Below are 13239 nucleotides of genomic sequence, written 5' to 3'. Positions count from 1 at the left end.
TATAGAAAAGAAGCAAAGCTAAAACCACAGCTCTCAACCCCCTGCCGAGCGCTATAAAAAATTGCTACCACTTGGAGGAGAAGTCATAGAATCACTGATACAGAAAGAATATGAAAGTTATACCTCGCACCTTTACACAAGCACCTTAGTTAATAGAAATACATCTGTGGAAAAGTACAATGTTTTATGTGTTTTTTGGCATAGGATATTTTGACATTAGGCTGTGGTCCTACTAGCCATGTTCCAAAATACTTGTTTTGGAAAGTCTACATTCAGAGAAGTTGAATCTGTCACTGCAAAATCGAGCTGTCTGGTCTGGGAGTGGAAGAAAATACGTGCAAAAAAGGACACCTGATGCCATGAGGATCTGGGGAAAAGGAATGGCAAAGGTGATGGGGATGGGGAGTCGGGCCACCTGGGTGACAACAGTGAATACAAGAAGCTGGTATGTTACAGGGGAAACTGGGCTTGGAAACGAAATGCCACCTCAAGTGAAGGAGACAGTATGAAAGAAGACCTTCATCTCATTTCTCACGGTCAGGCTGTGCTGTAAAACACATCCCATTGCTCATTAGGGGGTGAGGAGTGTAGGGTAACACCTGCATCCTCTCAAGACCTCCACACATTGCTTCTAAATCCTCTGTGGCTTAGGAAAAGTCCTTCTCCAAAAAAACCCCATGAAACTCTGGGAAATGCTAAAAAATCTAAGTTCACGGGACTCACCTGCTTCCTAGAGAATCTTTGTTCATTTTTTTACCCCAAGGAGGAAGGTTTTAGGGGTATATTTTGTCACCCTAACTGACTCCTCAGACATAGTCAGCTGGCACTGTGCCATCTTAGCCCAAAGAAAGAAAGGCCCAAGACTCTTTGCTAGCTATTTTATGGTTTTAATCTGAGAAAATGAAGTCTTGATCCCATTTTCATTAAGATCAGTAACAAAATCAAGAAGTGACCGATACATTAGCAGAATGTTTTGAGTGCATGAGACTGCCTGGCTTCAAGAGCAGACGTTTGGGATGGGAAAGAGATGTAAATCTACACTGTATAAATAGTGTTAAATTTAGGCTATATTTCAACCTGTTGTGGCAAGAGTAGTCGTTAATAGCTCAAAAATGAATGAGTGCTTAGCGCTACTGTAGATAGCCTGTTAAATATTATATTTTAGCTGGTTGCTTTTTCACTGTGTTTTCTTCACTAAGTCCAAAGTGTTTTCTCCTGACTTGAGAGTTGCCTGTTGTGGTATGGGAGAGGTATAAGGCATCACACCTTTTTTGGATATGTTGTGTAGGGTAATCACATTGATATTAGCTGATGCAAAAGTGTGAAGTTCCTGGCTACCCAAGCTTCCCACCTTTCACGTAGTACAAAAATAGCTGATATTTGGTTGCCATTACTTTAAGGAAATACAAAGCTGAGCCCTCTGTTCTTTAGTAACGTTCTTTTAAAGTGTATTTCTTTTTCTACTACAAGGTATATTATCCAGCAGCTTTATTGCACTCATTTTCAGTACTGTAACTTGAAGAAGTGTTTATCATTTATTACAAACAGGCTTTGATAATAAAATAAAAAACAAAACGTGTCATTCTCTGCAAACAAGCAAAGCCAGCAACAATAGATAGGAATGGTAAGATTGAAACACCCAGCCTTTATTATGCTTCTGATACGGCTGCTTTGGCTTGTAATCTCATTGACCCCTTAAAACCAAGTGAGCTTTTTGGTACTCAAGAGGGTTTTCTAAGAAAGTCAAAATGATGGAGAAAATGACACTGATTGGTACAGGATGGCTACTCTTCCTTATATCTTGGTAAGGAACCAAGATGGTAGCTTGAAATGGTGGTGTTTTGACAAAATATGCAATTCAGCTCGCAATCCAACTCCTGACCATTAAAAGCCATGCTGTTTCGTTGCACATGGACACATGGTCTCAGCTGCTAAAATATAATGTAGCTAATGGTAATCGGAATATATTCTGCCTGCATTTTCATTTTAGAATTCAAGTTTCAGTAACAGTTCTGGTAAATAGAGTGTCACTTTATTTGTTAAACATCTGGTCTGTCATAAAGGTATGTTTTATGTAATCATACCCCAATTTTTCAAACTTGAATTTTGTTTTACCTGAAGTGTCTGATACCGCAATTTTTTCTTAATTTATGGCAGATAGCCTTATTTTTTGAAAAAAAAAAAAAGTGCCCTTCAAGAACTTAATAAAAAGTTAAGGTGTTTAATGATCTTATAGGATCATGTAAACTCATGTATTACAAGAATAGATACAATTTTTAAGAAATCTAACTGATATACTTCTGTTAGGTTGGAACTTGCCATCATAACCCACTAAAAACATGCTTCGCTGAATCAGTAAATACTATATTTTTGAGCTGTCTGCATATTATTGACTTTTCCGTTTTCTGCAAAGCATTATATCAGAAGTCCCCTCCCCCCATTGTTTTCATGCCAGAAAAATCAATTCAAATCTTAGATATACAAAGCAACAAAGGTAATCCAACCTTGATTTATTTCAGAATTCATACCATCTCCTTCTTTATTTTGTTGAAGCTCTGCTTTACAGGCTTACCTGCAGCACCTCAGAGTTTTGACAACTCTTTCTAAATATACAGGAAAACATACTAAAGCATAATAGGTTGAGAGGCAGCTTGTTTAAAATCATAGTGAAATGTGACTAGCATGTTAAAGAAGGACTTTCATGTTGGGAAAAAAAATAAAGCAAAGATACTAGGCTTAGAATCAAATTTTGTCTTCCAATGTCCGTGTATGATTCCCTTTAGGAAGGAAAAAAAAAAATTACATGCAAAGACCTAACATTAATTTTGATAGAAGATCAATGGATATGTACGGTTATTTGGTCACTGGGTAGCCATACTAGTCACCATTTTCCCAGGTTTATGATATTTTAGTCTTCTGTTCAGTTCCAAATTGACATACAAGGCCTACTGGCTCTTGTTTTCCATTCAGAAAAGCATAGGGAAAACAGCTGAGGTTTACATATAAGAGGAATAACTGTCAGCTATTTTACTGCCCCTTCTGTGTTTCTTCCTGACATTGTCGTTATCTTACACTGCTTTTAGCTTCGTATAAGTTTGCTAAACTTCAGTGATTCGACTTGAAATTCTGTATGCTGCTGGAGCTCTGCCTCAGGCGTACCTGACAAATGGCTCAGCTATATCCAAGAACAAGATTGAGGGACATTATTTTATTTCTTGCTAATGCATTCCTTGTAATACGTGCTTTTTAAGAACTCTAGGACCTGCAGGCAATGGAGAAGAGACTTGTAACTTGGCAGGGCGATAAGTATTAGTTTAGTTGAGGACCCTTTGGAACCTTCCTAAAAAAATCATTAAGTTTTTTCCAGTTCGTGAACGCTTGAATGCTCCGTTCACACATGCTAAATAGCAGTTTATTATAGGTGCAGCTAATTGTGTATGTTTAGCTGTTCTCCGGCCAGGTGTATTAAGATGTTGCCTGGTTTTGTCTCTCCCAATGCTGCTGTTTTTAAGCAAGAGAGTCTGTCTCTCCTCTGCTCTTCATTTGGTTAGAGCCAAAGCTGCACTAAGGAGGCTGGTTCAGCTGAGCGCAGGAGTGCAAGAAGCCTTCCCTGGTTTTCTTGGGACAAGGGAGCTGGCAAAGATGAAGTGACAGGCATTTCCATGGTAAAAAAGTGTGGGAGAAATACCTGAGACCTGGGAGGAACTGGTAAGGAAGAGACTGAACTCAAATGACTAACTGCTAGGTGCAGGAAAGGAGCATGGGAAGAGACAACAGATTTGTCTGTGTGGTAGTCAGATGGGAAAACTATGTGAGAAGTTTATAATTTGGATATGCTGATAAGGAAAAAGAAGAAATCTAAATACTGAAGACCGTAGCTGGCTAAGTGAAAAAAAGTCAGGTGGAAGCAGGCCAGTGAAGATGTGAAGATGAGAATGAAGTCCCAGAAGTGGGGGAGAGAGTGAGAGAACTGGAATAAGACACGAAGGCAGAAAAAGAAACAGGAAAGTCTGTAATACTAGAGCATACTGCTGTGCAGATCTTGGAAATGAACCAACCACCCCAAACCTCAGTGTTTCACTGTTATCAATAAATATCTGTGAAACCTGTTGGCAAAGTGTGCTCCTCACTCTCCCCTGGTGCTGCTCTACCCAAGGGGTGACCATCTGTTGCCATTGTCAAGCCTGGCATTAGCTCTACTGGCAGAAACATATCCCGTAGGTCTAACTTTCTGACTTCAATGATGAATCTTGTTGGTATCAGGCCATTTTTTGAAATATTTATGTCCAGTCTTTTTTGAAAAATAGAAAAGGCATGGAAAATGGAAGGGAAGGGAAGGGAAGGGAAGGGAAGGGAAGGGAAGGGAAGGGAAGGGAAGGGAAGGGAAGGGAAGGGAAGGGAAGGGAAGGGAAGGGAAGGGAAGGGAAGGGAAGGGAAGGGAAGGGAAGGGAAGGGAAGGGAAGGGAAGGGAAGGGAAGGGAAGGGAAGGGAAGGGAAGGGAAGGGAAGGGAAGGGAAGGGAAGGGAAGGGAAAGAGAGAGAGGAAGGAAAGAAGCGGACCCTCTAATTGTTATTACAATACAGTGTTGCTGTCATGTATTAGACAACATTAGAAATGAAGTCACCTTTACTAACTCCATTCCTCTTCTCCTTCCCTACTTGTGGATATACATTATAACAGAGTTTAAAATTATAAAACCATGTAATATTTTTTCTTCCTTCAGCATAGGACGTCTATCATTGCAGAAGATGAGTCCTGCTCAATGACTAAGCAGCTGTGTAAAGTTTTGTTTTATCATAGAATTATATAATGGTTTGGTTGGAAGGGATCTTTAAAGGTCATCTAGTCCAACTCCCCTGCAATGAGCAGGGACATCTTCAACTAGATCGGGTTGCTCAGAGCCCTGTCCAACCTGACTTTGAATGTTTCCAGGGATGGGGCATCTGCCACCTCCCTGGGCAACCTGTTCATGTGTTTCACCACCCTTATTGTAAAAAGTGTCTTCCTTATATCTAGTCTAAATCTATCCTTTTTTAGTTTAAAACAATTACCTCTTGTCCTATTGTAACAGGCCCTCCTAAAAAGTGTCCCCATCTTTCTTACAAACTCCCTTTAAGTACTGAAAGGCTGCAAGAACTTGTCCACAAAGCCTTCTCTTCTCCAGGCTGAACAACCCCAACTATCTCAGCCTGTCTTCATAGGAGAGGTGCTCCAGCCCTCTGATAACTTTTGTGGCCCTCCTCTGGGCTCGCTCCAACAGGTCCATGTCTTTCTGGCTGAGGGCCCCGGAGCTGGACATAGTACGCCAGGTACTCACGAGAGCATAGTAGAGGGGCAGAATCACCTCCCTCGACCTGATGGCCACACTTCTTTTCTCACAGCCCAGGATACCATTGGCTTTCTGGGCTGTGAGCACATATTGCCAGCTCATGTCCAGCTTTTCATCCACCAGTACCCACAAGTCCTTCTCAGCAGGGCTGCTCTCAATCCCCCATCCCCCAGTATTGAAACCAGGGGTTACCCTGACCCAGGTGCAGGACCCTGCACTTAGCCCTGTTGAACCTCATGAAGTTCACATGGGCCCACTTCTTGAGCTTTTCCAGGTCCCTCTGGATGGCATCCTGTCCCTCAGGCCTATCAACCGCACCACTGAACTTGGTGTCCTCTGCAAACTTGCTGAGGGTACACTCGATCCCACTGTCTATGTCATTGATGAAGATATTAAACAGTACTAGTCCCAATACGGATCCCTGAGGGACACCTCCTGTCACCAACATCCATCTGGACATTGACATCCACTACCTTCTGGATGCAACTCTCCAACCAATTCCTCATCCACCAAACAGTCTACCCATCAAATCCATATCTCTCCAATTTAGAGAGAAGTAGGTGACTATGTCAAAGGCCTTTTATTTTCATTGGCCTTTGGGCAGATCAGACACTTTTTACCAATTTGTTCAAATTCTACTGAGGAAAATATTAATTGCATCTTCAGAGGTTTTTCTCTGATACTAGTCAATATGGTATCTGCATACCTCACAAAAGAATATTAATTTGCTTTCACAGTGCTTCCATTGTTCCCATTCTAGAGATGAGAACTGAGATGTAACAAATTGAAGCAAGAGTATCCACCGATTTTGAGAGTAGATGTAAATTACCAAGGAATTATCATTTTAGTTGTTGAAAGGCTATTGTGTGCTCACTTCGGCTGACAGGTGAGCCCTTCTACAAATGACACCCAGGTTTTTAAGTAGGGCGTCCAAAAATAAAATACTCATAATGCGTGAGAAATATGTGAACAGTTCAGTTTTGCTGTTTTTTCCAGCATCCTGCTGGAACTTCCCAGCAATGCAAGGGGAGAGTATCCCACTCTTCATGTCACCATTCAAACGGTTTAAGAAAGAAATGTTTGTTGAAATGCATACTGCAACTTATTTCACTGTATACATTTTAAAAAATTAAAAAAAAAAGGGCAGAGACAAAACAGATAGCAACATTTTTTAAGACATGTCGCACTTTATCCCCAGGGATAAGTCATCCTGTGCCCTGATGAGGAGAGGTCCTGTAGAAATAAAAAATATCTTCACAATCCATGTATGAGGTAAACTGGAACCCATCTATGCTTTAGACTTAGATTATAACTGCGTATTAGTTCTTAAAGCATAGTGAAAATCTAAATCCCAGAATGATCTGCTACTGAAAAATGTGCTGAACATTTATTTTGGAGCTGAACTGGAAAAGTTCGTCTACTATCTAGAAGCGTCTGGAAAATTTCCAGCTTTGAAGTTGACAGCCCACTTCACTTTTGGTGCTGTCATCACATTATTTTGAGCACTTAAAATATTGCACTTATAGGGGGAGAAAGGATCCAAGCAGAGCTAAAGGAAAGGGAAAACGCTTGGAATTGCTGTGGGCCAGAAGCCTTTGCTCCTTTCTCCAAGTTTTCTATCAACAGTGATGCCAGGATAACTTTTCTTGTTTTCTGATTTGGAACAAACATTGAATAAAAAGTAAACTATGACCATTTCTTCCTTTACTGTCCACAACAGGGAACTTCTTTTGCTAAGTTACGTCTTCACAGAATTTCAACGGGACACAAAATGTTAGTTATTTTCATATTCTTTTTCCACTGAACCTGAAAACGAAACCCCTTTAGATTAAGAAGGACTGGTTGATATACAATAGGGGGTCCTCCTTTTTCTCTGCTAAAACACACAGGTGAGGACTTTTATCTGAGGGAAGTTTTGTAAGAATCACCAAGTGAATATTTCCTCTGAACTGATTTCTTGTTGGTGAGGATCTTGTTGGTCAGGAAATGCTTTGCTAGGCCAAGATAGACAGTCACCTCATTAATCTGTAATATTCCTAAAACAGCCTAGTTAAGGTCAGGTCTGTATGGAATAATACTCAGGACATTGGATTTTTTGCTCATTTCTGTAACCACCATCAGTTTACTAAGTTTGCCAGTTCTGTTTGTGCCACTCAGCATATTGCTGCTTTGAGCCATGTGGCTACTTGAATCCAAAGATCTCTATCACGGTGGAGACATGCTGCAGAGCTGGGCCCTCTGCTCTTCTCTACAGAATTCAGAAAATTCATTATGCACGTTTCAGCACCCTCTCCCTGCTGATGTGTTTTCATCCTTGAACTGTTGATCCACAACAAGCTCTGGACAATGGAAATGGCTGAATTTCTTTAACTCAGACTCTAGGTTTATGGAAAAAAAACAGTAAATATATACAAGTACGTGTTGAATAATGTATTTCAAGAACTGCCTTTGAGCGTGACTGTTTTCACTTACTTCCATATTTAACAGATTTTTTTTTTGTAACAAATCCAAACACTCAGCATCACATGCTTAGTAAATTTGCATTTCATGATACATGTAGCTGGCAGAAATAGAGAGAGATAAGTGGCACCTGCATTGCAGGTGACATCCTATAAAGTGTACATTGTCTTTCTAGGTGCCGTATTTAGAAGCTGGTGTACAAATTAATCTTTCAAGTCCAGTTTTGGGAATCTGATCTGTGGTATTGCTCAATTTTCCCTTAAGAGACACACATCACTGAAGATCAGTCTCTATACATTTAGGTATTACAGAACCATATATTACCCTTTCAGAGCAATTTAGAGGCACTGATGGCCCCACAGCCTTGCTAGTGAGAATGGAAGGGACGTGTTTCACGTACCCCATTTTCTTCCTTGCTCAGGCATATGCCAAATAATCCCATTCACAATGGGATTAGGTCTACCAAGATCTCTTTTAAAAGCTTTCTTCCTATGTAATCTAACTGGAAAGCTATTGTAAAATCTGCTTGGTGCAATGGCTAGAAGCCTTTTTCATTTCCACCTCAACATCTCCATGTCCATCTAGAATGTTGTTTTTGTTTCAGCATTGTCATTTAATGAGCTCTTTCTTCTTAATTTTATTTATCTACTAATGCATTTGTGGACCTCAATCACTCCCTCTCTGCTTCATTTTTCTCTCCCTCTCTGCTTCATTTTTCTACACATTTTCCTACCAGGAAAACGGTTTCAGGCTCAAACTGAAAATTTGGCCTTGACTGCTGTGTTCCTCCATAGCCTGCACCTGTTCTCTTTCAAGATTACCTTTCCTGACCAGAAAACTCAATATTGTATTGCAAGCGAGGTTTAACCAGGGCCTAGTATAACAGTACTGGCGCTTTCCTCTCTCTCACGGGTTCACCTTTTGCTATACATTTTCAGTTTGCATTTAACGTTTTTATGCTGCATCATACTGGCAGTTCATTCATTTGGAGATTGCCTATCACATCCCATTGCTACAAATAACTTCCAGCTGATGAGCCTCCAGCATACAGGAGAACTTTTTATTATTAGCTCCATGTGCATGACCTTGCATTTCAATCTAGTCCTATTTCTGTTCATCCAGATCTTTTGGTATTCTGTTCTAATCTCTTCTGTCCTACCTTCCACATTCATCGCATCGGCAACTATAGATCTAAAACTATCCCATATTGAAAACCATAAACCAGATGAGTTCCAAGATCTTATTCTGAGGAACTTGGCTAGGAACCACCTTGATACTACTGTCTGAAACATCTGTGTGCTGCTCTCCCTAAAAATGCACCTTTGTCAATTTTACAATTTCTCTATTAATGCTAATCTTTTTTCCAGGTATACTGATAGTATACCAAGTGCTACTATATCAAATATACCTTTCCAATGACTAAATAGAAAAATCTACTACATTGTCTGGGAAAAAGGAGTTATGTTCTCAAAGAAACATATCAATAAGGAAAAATCTCGTAGTAGTATCAAGGAGAGAAGGGGCAGTTGTCACATTGTTTTTATTGCAATGAAGATGCTTTTTCAGCTGTTAAAAGAAAAACCCAAACCAACAAAAAACCCCACCAAACCTATTTATGTCTGCTTAGATATTAAAGCAAAACAGAACTTATTATTTTGAGACTAGAATAGTTAAGACCTAAGTGGTATGGGGCTACTCTATGAAATCAAGGTGATCCTTTCTAGTTGTCTATCTGTGGACAACTGAAGCCTTCTGAAAAACTTGCCTTTTGAGCTGAACTTTTTAATGAATTAGGTGGACCCATGGTCTTTCACTAGAATCCAAGGCTGATTCTCTCACTGATTTAAGTGGAACCAAGATTAACTAGTAGTAATAAGTAAGTTACTTTTTGAAAAACTGACCAAATCAAGCCAGGTCTCTTGTCATAACAGGAGAGAGAGGAGTCGGGGAAAAGACTAATTTCCCCAGGCATTTAACAAAAAGACCAATTGACTTTTGTTTTGTTTTGAAGAGCTCTAAAGCAGCTGTGATATGAAGAGTGAAAAGGACATAAAGTAGGTCATGACCTAACCAAGAATCATCTATAATATGTAATAAATTCATAAATACTCTCTGAAGTCCTGTAGGCAGGTTTACTGTGGTGGGCAGTGATTATACAATGTTCCCATAAGATCTTTTTACCAATTAGTTATGCATCTCAGAACATACTTTTCATATAATGTAGGGTACATGTTGTTTCCTACCTATTTCCATTACATTTTCTGCCAACATAATTCATATATCTGTATTTCTTTTGTGACTGATCATATATATTGCATAAAGTTTGAAATAGATTATTAATACATTCACGTATGTTGTATCTTTTGTACGCAGCTGCATGAACTGCCACCGTTATCAAGTATTGAAGAGGTAGGTTTTTTTCCGTAACTCAGGCTCTCTTTTGTAGCTTTATATGTATATTTCCCACAGAGAAACAAATGTTCTCATATTCAGCCTCAATAAGCATTTTAGCCGGCATAAGTTTTGCTTATTCTTGTCAGAGCAAAATTAGATATTAATCCACTGCCAAACAGAGTTTACAAGAATGTAATTCAGACACCAGATTGCAAAGTGCTTTTAAGTACTCCTGTACTATTTCCCTAAAGATATTGGTCTCTTAACATGCTGAAGAGAAAGAGCTATAGAATGCACAGAGGAAATATGGAGAATGTTTCTTCCCTGTTAATTTATTATGGTGAATTGACATAATGAAGGATGACAAATAGGTCTTTTTTTTTCATCCATACAGTGCTTCCCATTAAAATATGAATGTTTTCTGCATGAGGGTCAAGAGCAACACATTTAATTACACAAAAGCCATGTGTCATGTGTTGTGAATGTAATATGGAGCACAAGAGAAAACGTACAGTGTACTGCTGAGTAAAGTGTTAAAAGGGTACCAGAGGCCTACACTTCAAAAAAGCCTCCGCAGCGTCTGAACTCATTGAAAAAATAATATTTTTTTCATCTTAATGTTAGCATTGAAAAAATATATAAAGACTTTGTCTTGAGCTTTTCTTCTATCCTGTAGGACTGAACTTGCTGCTGCCATTATAAATTAGAGATCGGTACACTGAAATATCTATTCCTAATAGACAACAATAATAAGTTCTGTGTAATACAATAGTATATAATGACATATACTCTGTTTATAATATATATAGGCTATTAATTGTTCTCTATTCATATAAAATATGCACATGTTTTAATAAACATACAGTAAAATATATCTAAGTCAAATCTTCACTGAATTCAGTGACCATAAAATGGACATGAGTTCAACCTTGCTCATTTTAACTCCTTGTCTGGAAGCTTCATAATTTACCATGTAACTTGTCTAAAAGAAAAGTGATAGTCATTAGTGTTGCTCATTCAGTAAAAAGTATATCTATAAACAGCTTCATAGTAATAAATTATAGCAGAAAAAAGAAGCATAATTTTTTTATGCTATATGCAGTTATGTTTATTTCATGTATGTCTTTTATCAGCAAGCCTAAGAGAAACAGAGCCAAAATCTATCACTATAGATTTCAGTAGTTAAAGCATGGTAAGTATTGTTAACTAAAGCATTTTCTTATTTGATTTTTTGGAACATGATTCAATTTTCATAGTGGTTAAGTCCAAGAGGAAATGAAAATTACCATACATAATGCAACAGAGCTAGAACTCTGTGAACTTTGAAATAAATGCAGTCTTGCAAAAAAACCCTCTAAATACAAAATAAATTAAATGTACTCATCTTCAGTTTATATACTTCTGCATGACAACTTTTCCATGTGTTTCCTTTTTTTTTTTTGCTTTACTTTCTATATCAAAGAATAAGAAAACAAAATGGGTTAGTTGGTTTTCTTCTTTATCTAAGCAAAGGTTTTCGTAACGGGTCCTGTAACTTCAAAAAGCATACCTAGTTGTGGGTTAGTGAGTTCACTGAAGATCCACTAAGTCTAAGATGATCTTAGGCCAGTTGTTTGTAGAGAGAAATATTGGTAAGATGCAGGGGCCATTACTGATCTATTATTTTTACTGGAGAATTTTTGCTCCAGATTCAGGAGTTTTTACTCTTTCAGATTATTTCTAGTTATTTCTTATGTTTTGCTTCCCTGACATGTGAGAGGAAGCTGTATTGCAGTGACACAAACAGATGAGCACATCTTTCATTGCTGCCTTAATCACAAAAGGATGCATTCGCAGGTCTTGCTAATGGTCTAATTTGTATCTGAAGTCTGTTACTGGGGCATTTTTCTTTTCCATTATGCTCCTTCCTTCTGCTTTGTCTTCTTTAGATTAAAGAATCTCAATAATTTTAATGTTTATAGGGCACTACTACTTTGTAAACTAGTTAGCTTAACTGAAACTGAAGCTGTAGCATCCCAGCACTTGCAAAGCAAGTGTTATTTTAAAACTTTTTTTTTCACTCCTTGCATGCGCAAGATTACGTAAAGAACTTCTTCGATGCCTGTTTTCCAAGTACGCAAACATCAGAAACGTTTTATTTTAAAGAATAAAATTACCTTATCTCAGAGAACCAACTGTTAGAAAGCTTTACCATCCACCCCTGGCACAGAAGTTTATCAGAGTGTGAAAGGTTTGGCTAAACAAAATAAGAAGACCCAATTCTGTTTCTTTGCAGAAACCAACCTTTTTGTATTTTACTGTTCAGAGTCTTTTATTTAAAGTGCTTTGTCATGTGTGTCTGCTGTAAGACCCTCTGTTTTGAGTGCTGACCCTTTGTACTTCATAAACCTTTTGGATTTATGTTATAATTTTCTTTGAATTCATAGAATCGTAGAATCTTCACGGTTGGAAAGGACCTTTGAGATCATTGAGTCCAACCATACACACACAACCCCTCCCCCTACAATCTCTGCCACTAAAGCATGCCCTGAAGTGCCACATCTAGACGTTTCTTAAACACCTCTAGGGATGGTGACTCAACTACCTCCCTGGGCAGGCTGTTCCAGTGCCTGACCGCTCTTTCAGTAAAGTAATTCTTGCCAATATCTGATCTAAACCTCCCCTGCTGCAGCTTCAGACCATTTCCTCTGGTCCTGGCATTATTTACTTGGGAGAAGAGGCCAACCCCCACCTCTCTACAACCTCCTTTCAGGTAGTCGTAGAGGGCAATGAGGTCTCCCCTCAGCCTCCTCCAAGCTAAGCATGCCCAGCTCCCTCAGCCTCTCCTCATATGACCTGGTCTCCAGACCCCTCACCAGCCTGGTAGCTCTCCTCTGGACATGCTCCAGCACTTCTATGTCCCTCTTGTACAGAGGGGCCCAGAACTGAATGCAGTACTCGAGGTGAGGCCTCACCAGTGCCGAGTACTGAGGCACCATCACTTCTCTACTCCTGCTGGCCACGCCATTCCTGATACAAGCCAGAATTGATATCTTTTTGTTTAATGCAACTTAGTA

This window comes from Chroicocephalus ridibundus, chromosome 3 (assembly GCF_963924245.1).
Source record: "Chroicocephalus ridibundus chromosome 3, bChrRid1.1, whole genome shotgun sequence".
Taxonomy (NCBI): Eukaryota; Metazoa; Chordata; class Aves; order Charadriiformes; family Laridae; genus Chroicocephalus; species Chroicocephalus ridibundus.
Note: the sequence above shows the minus strand (reverse complement) of the source record.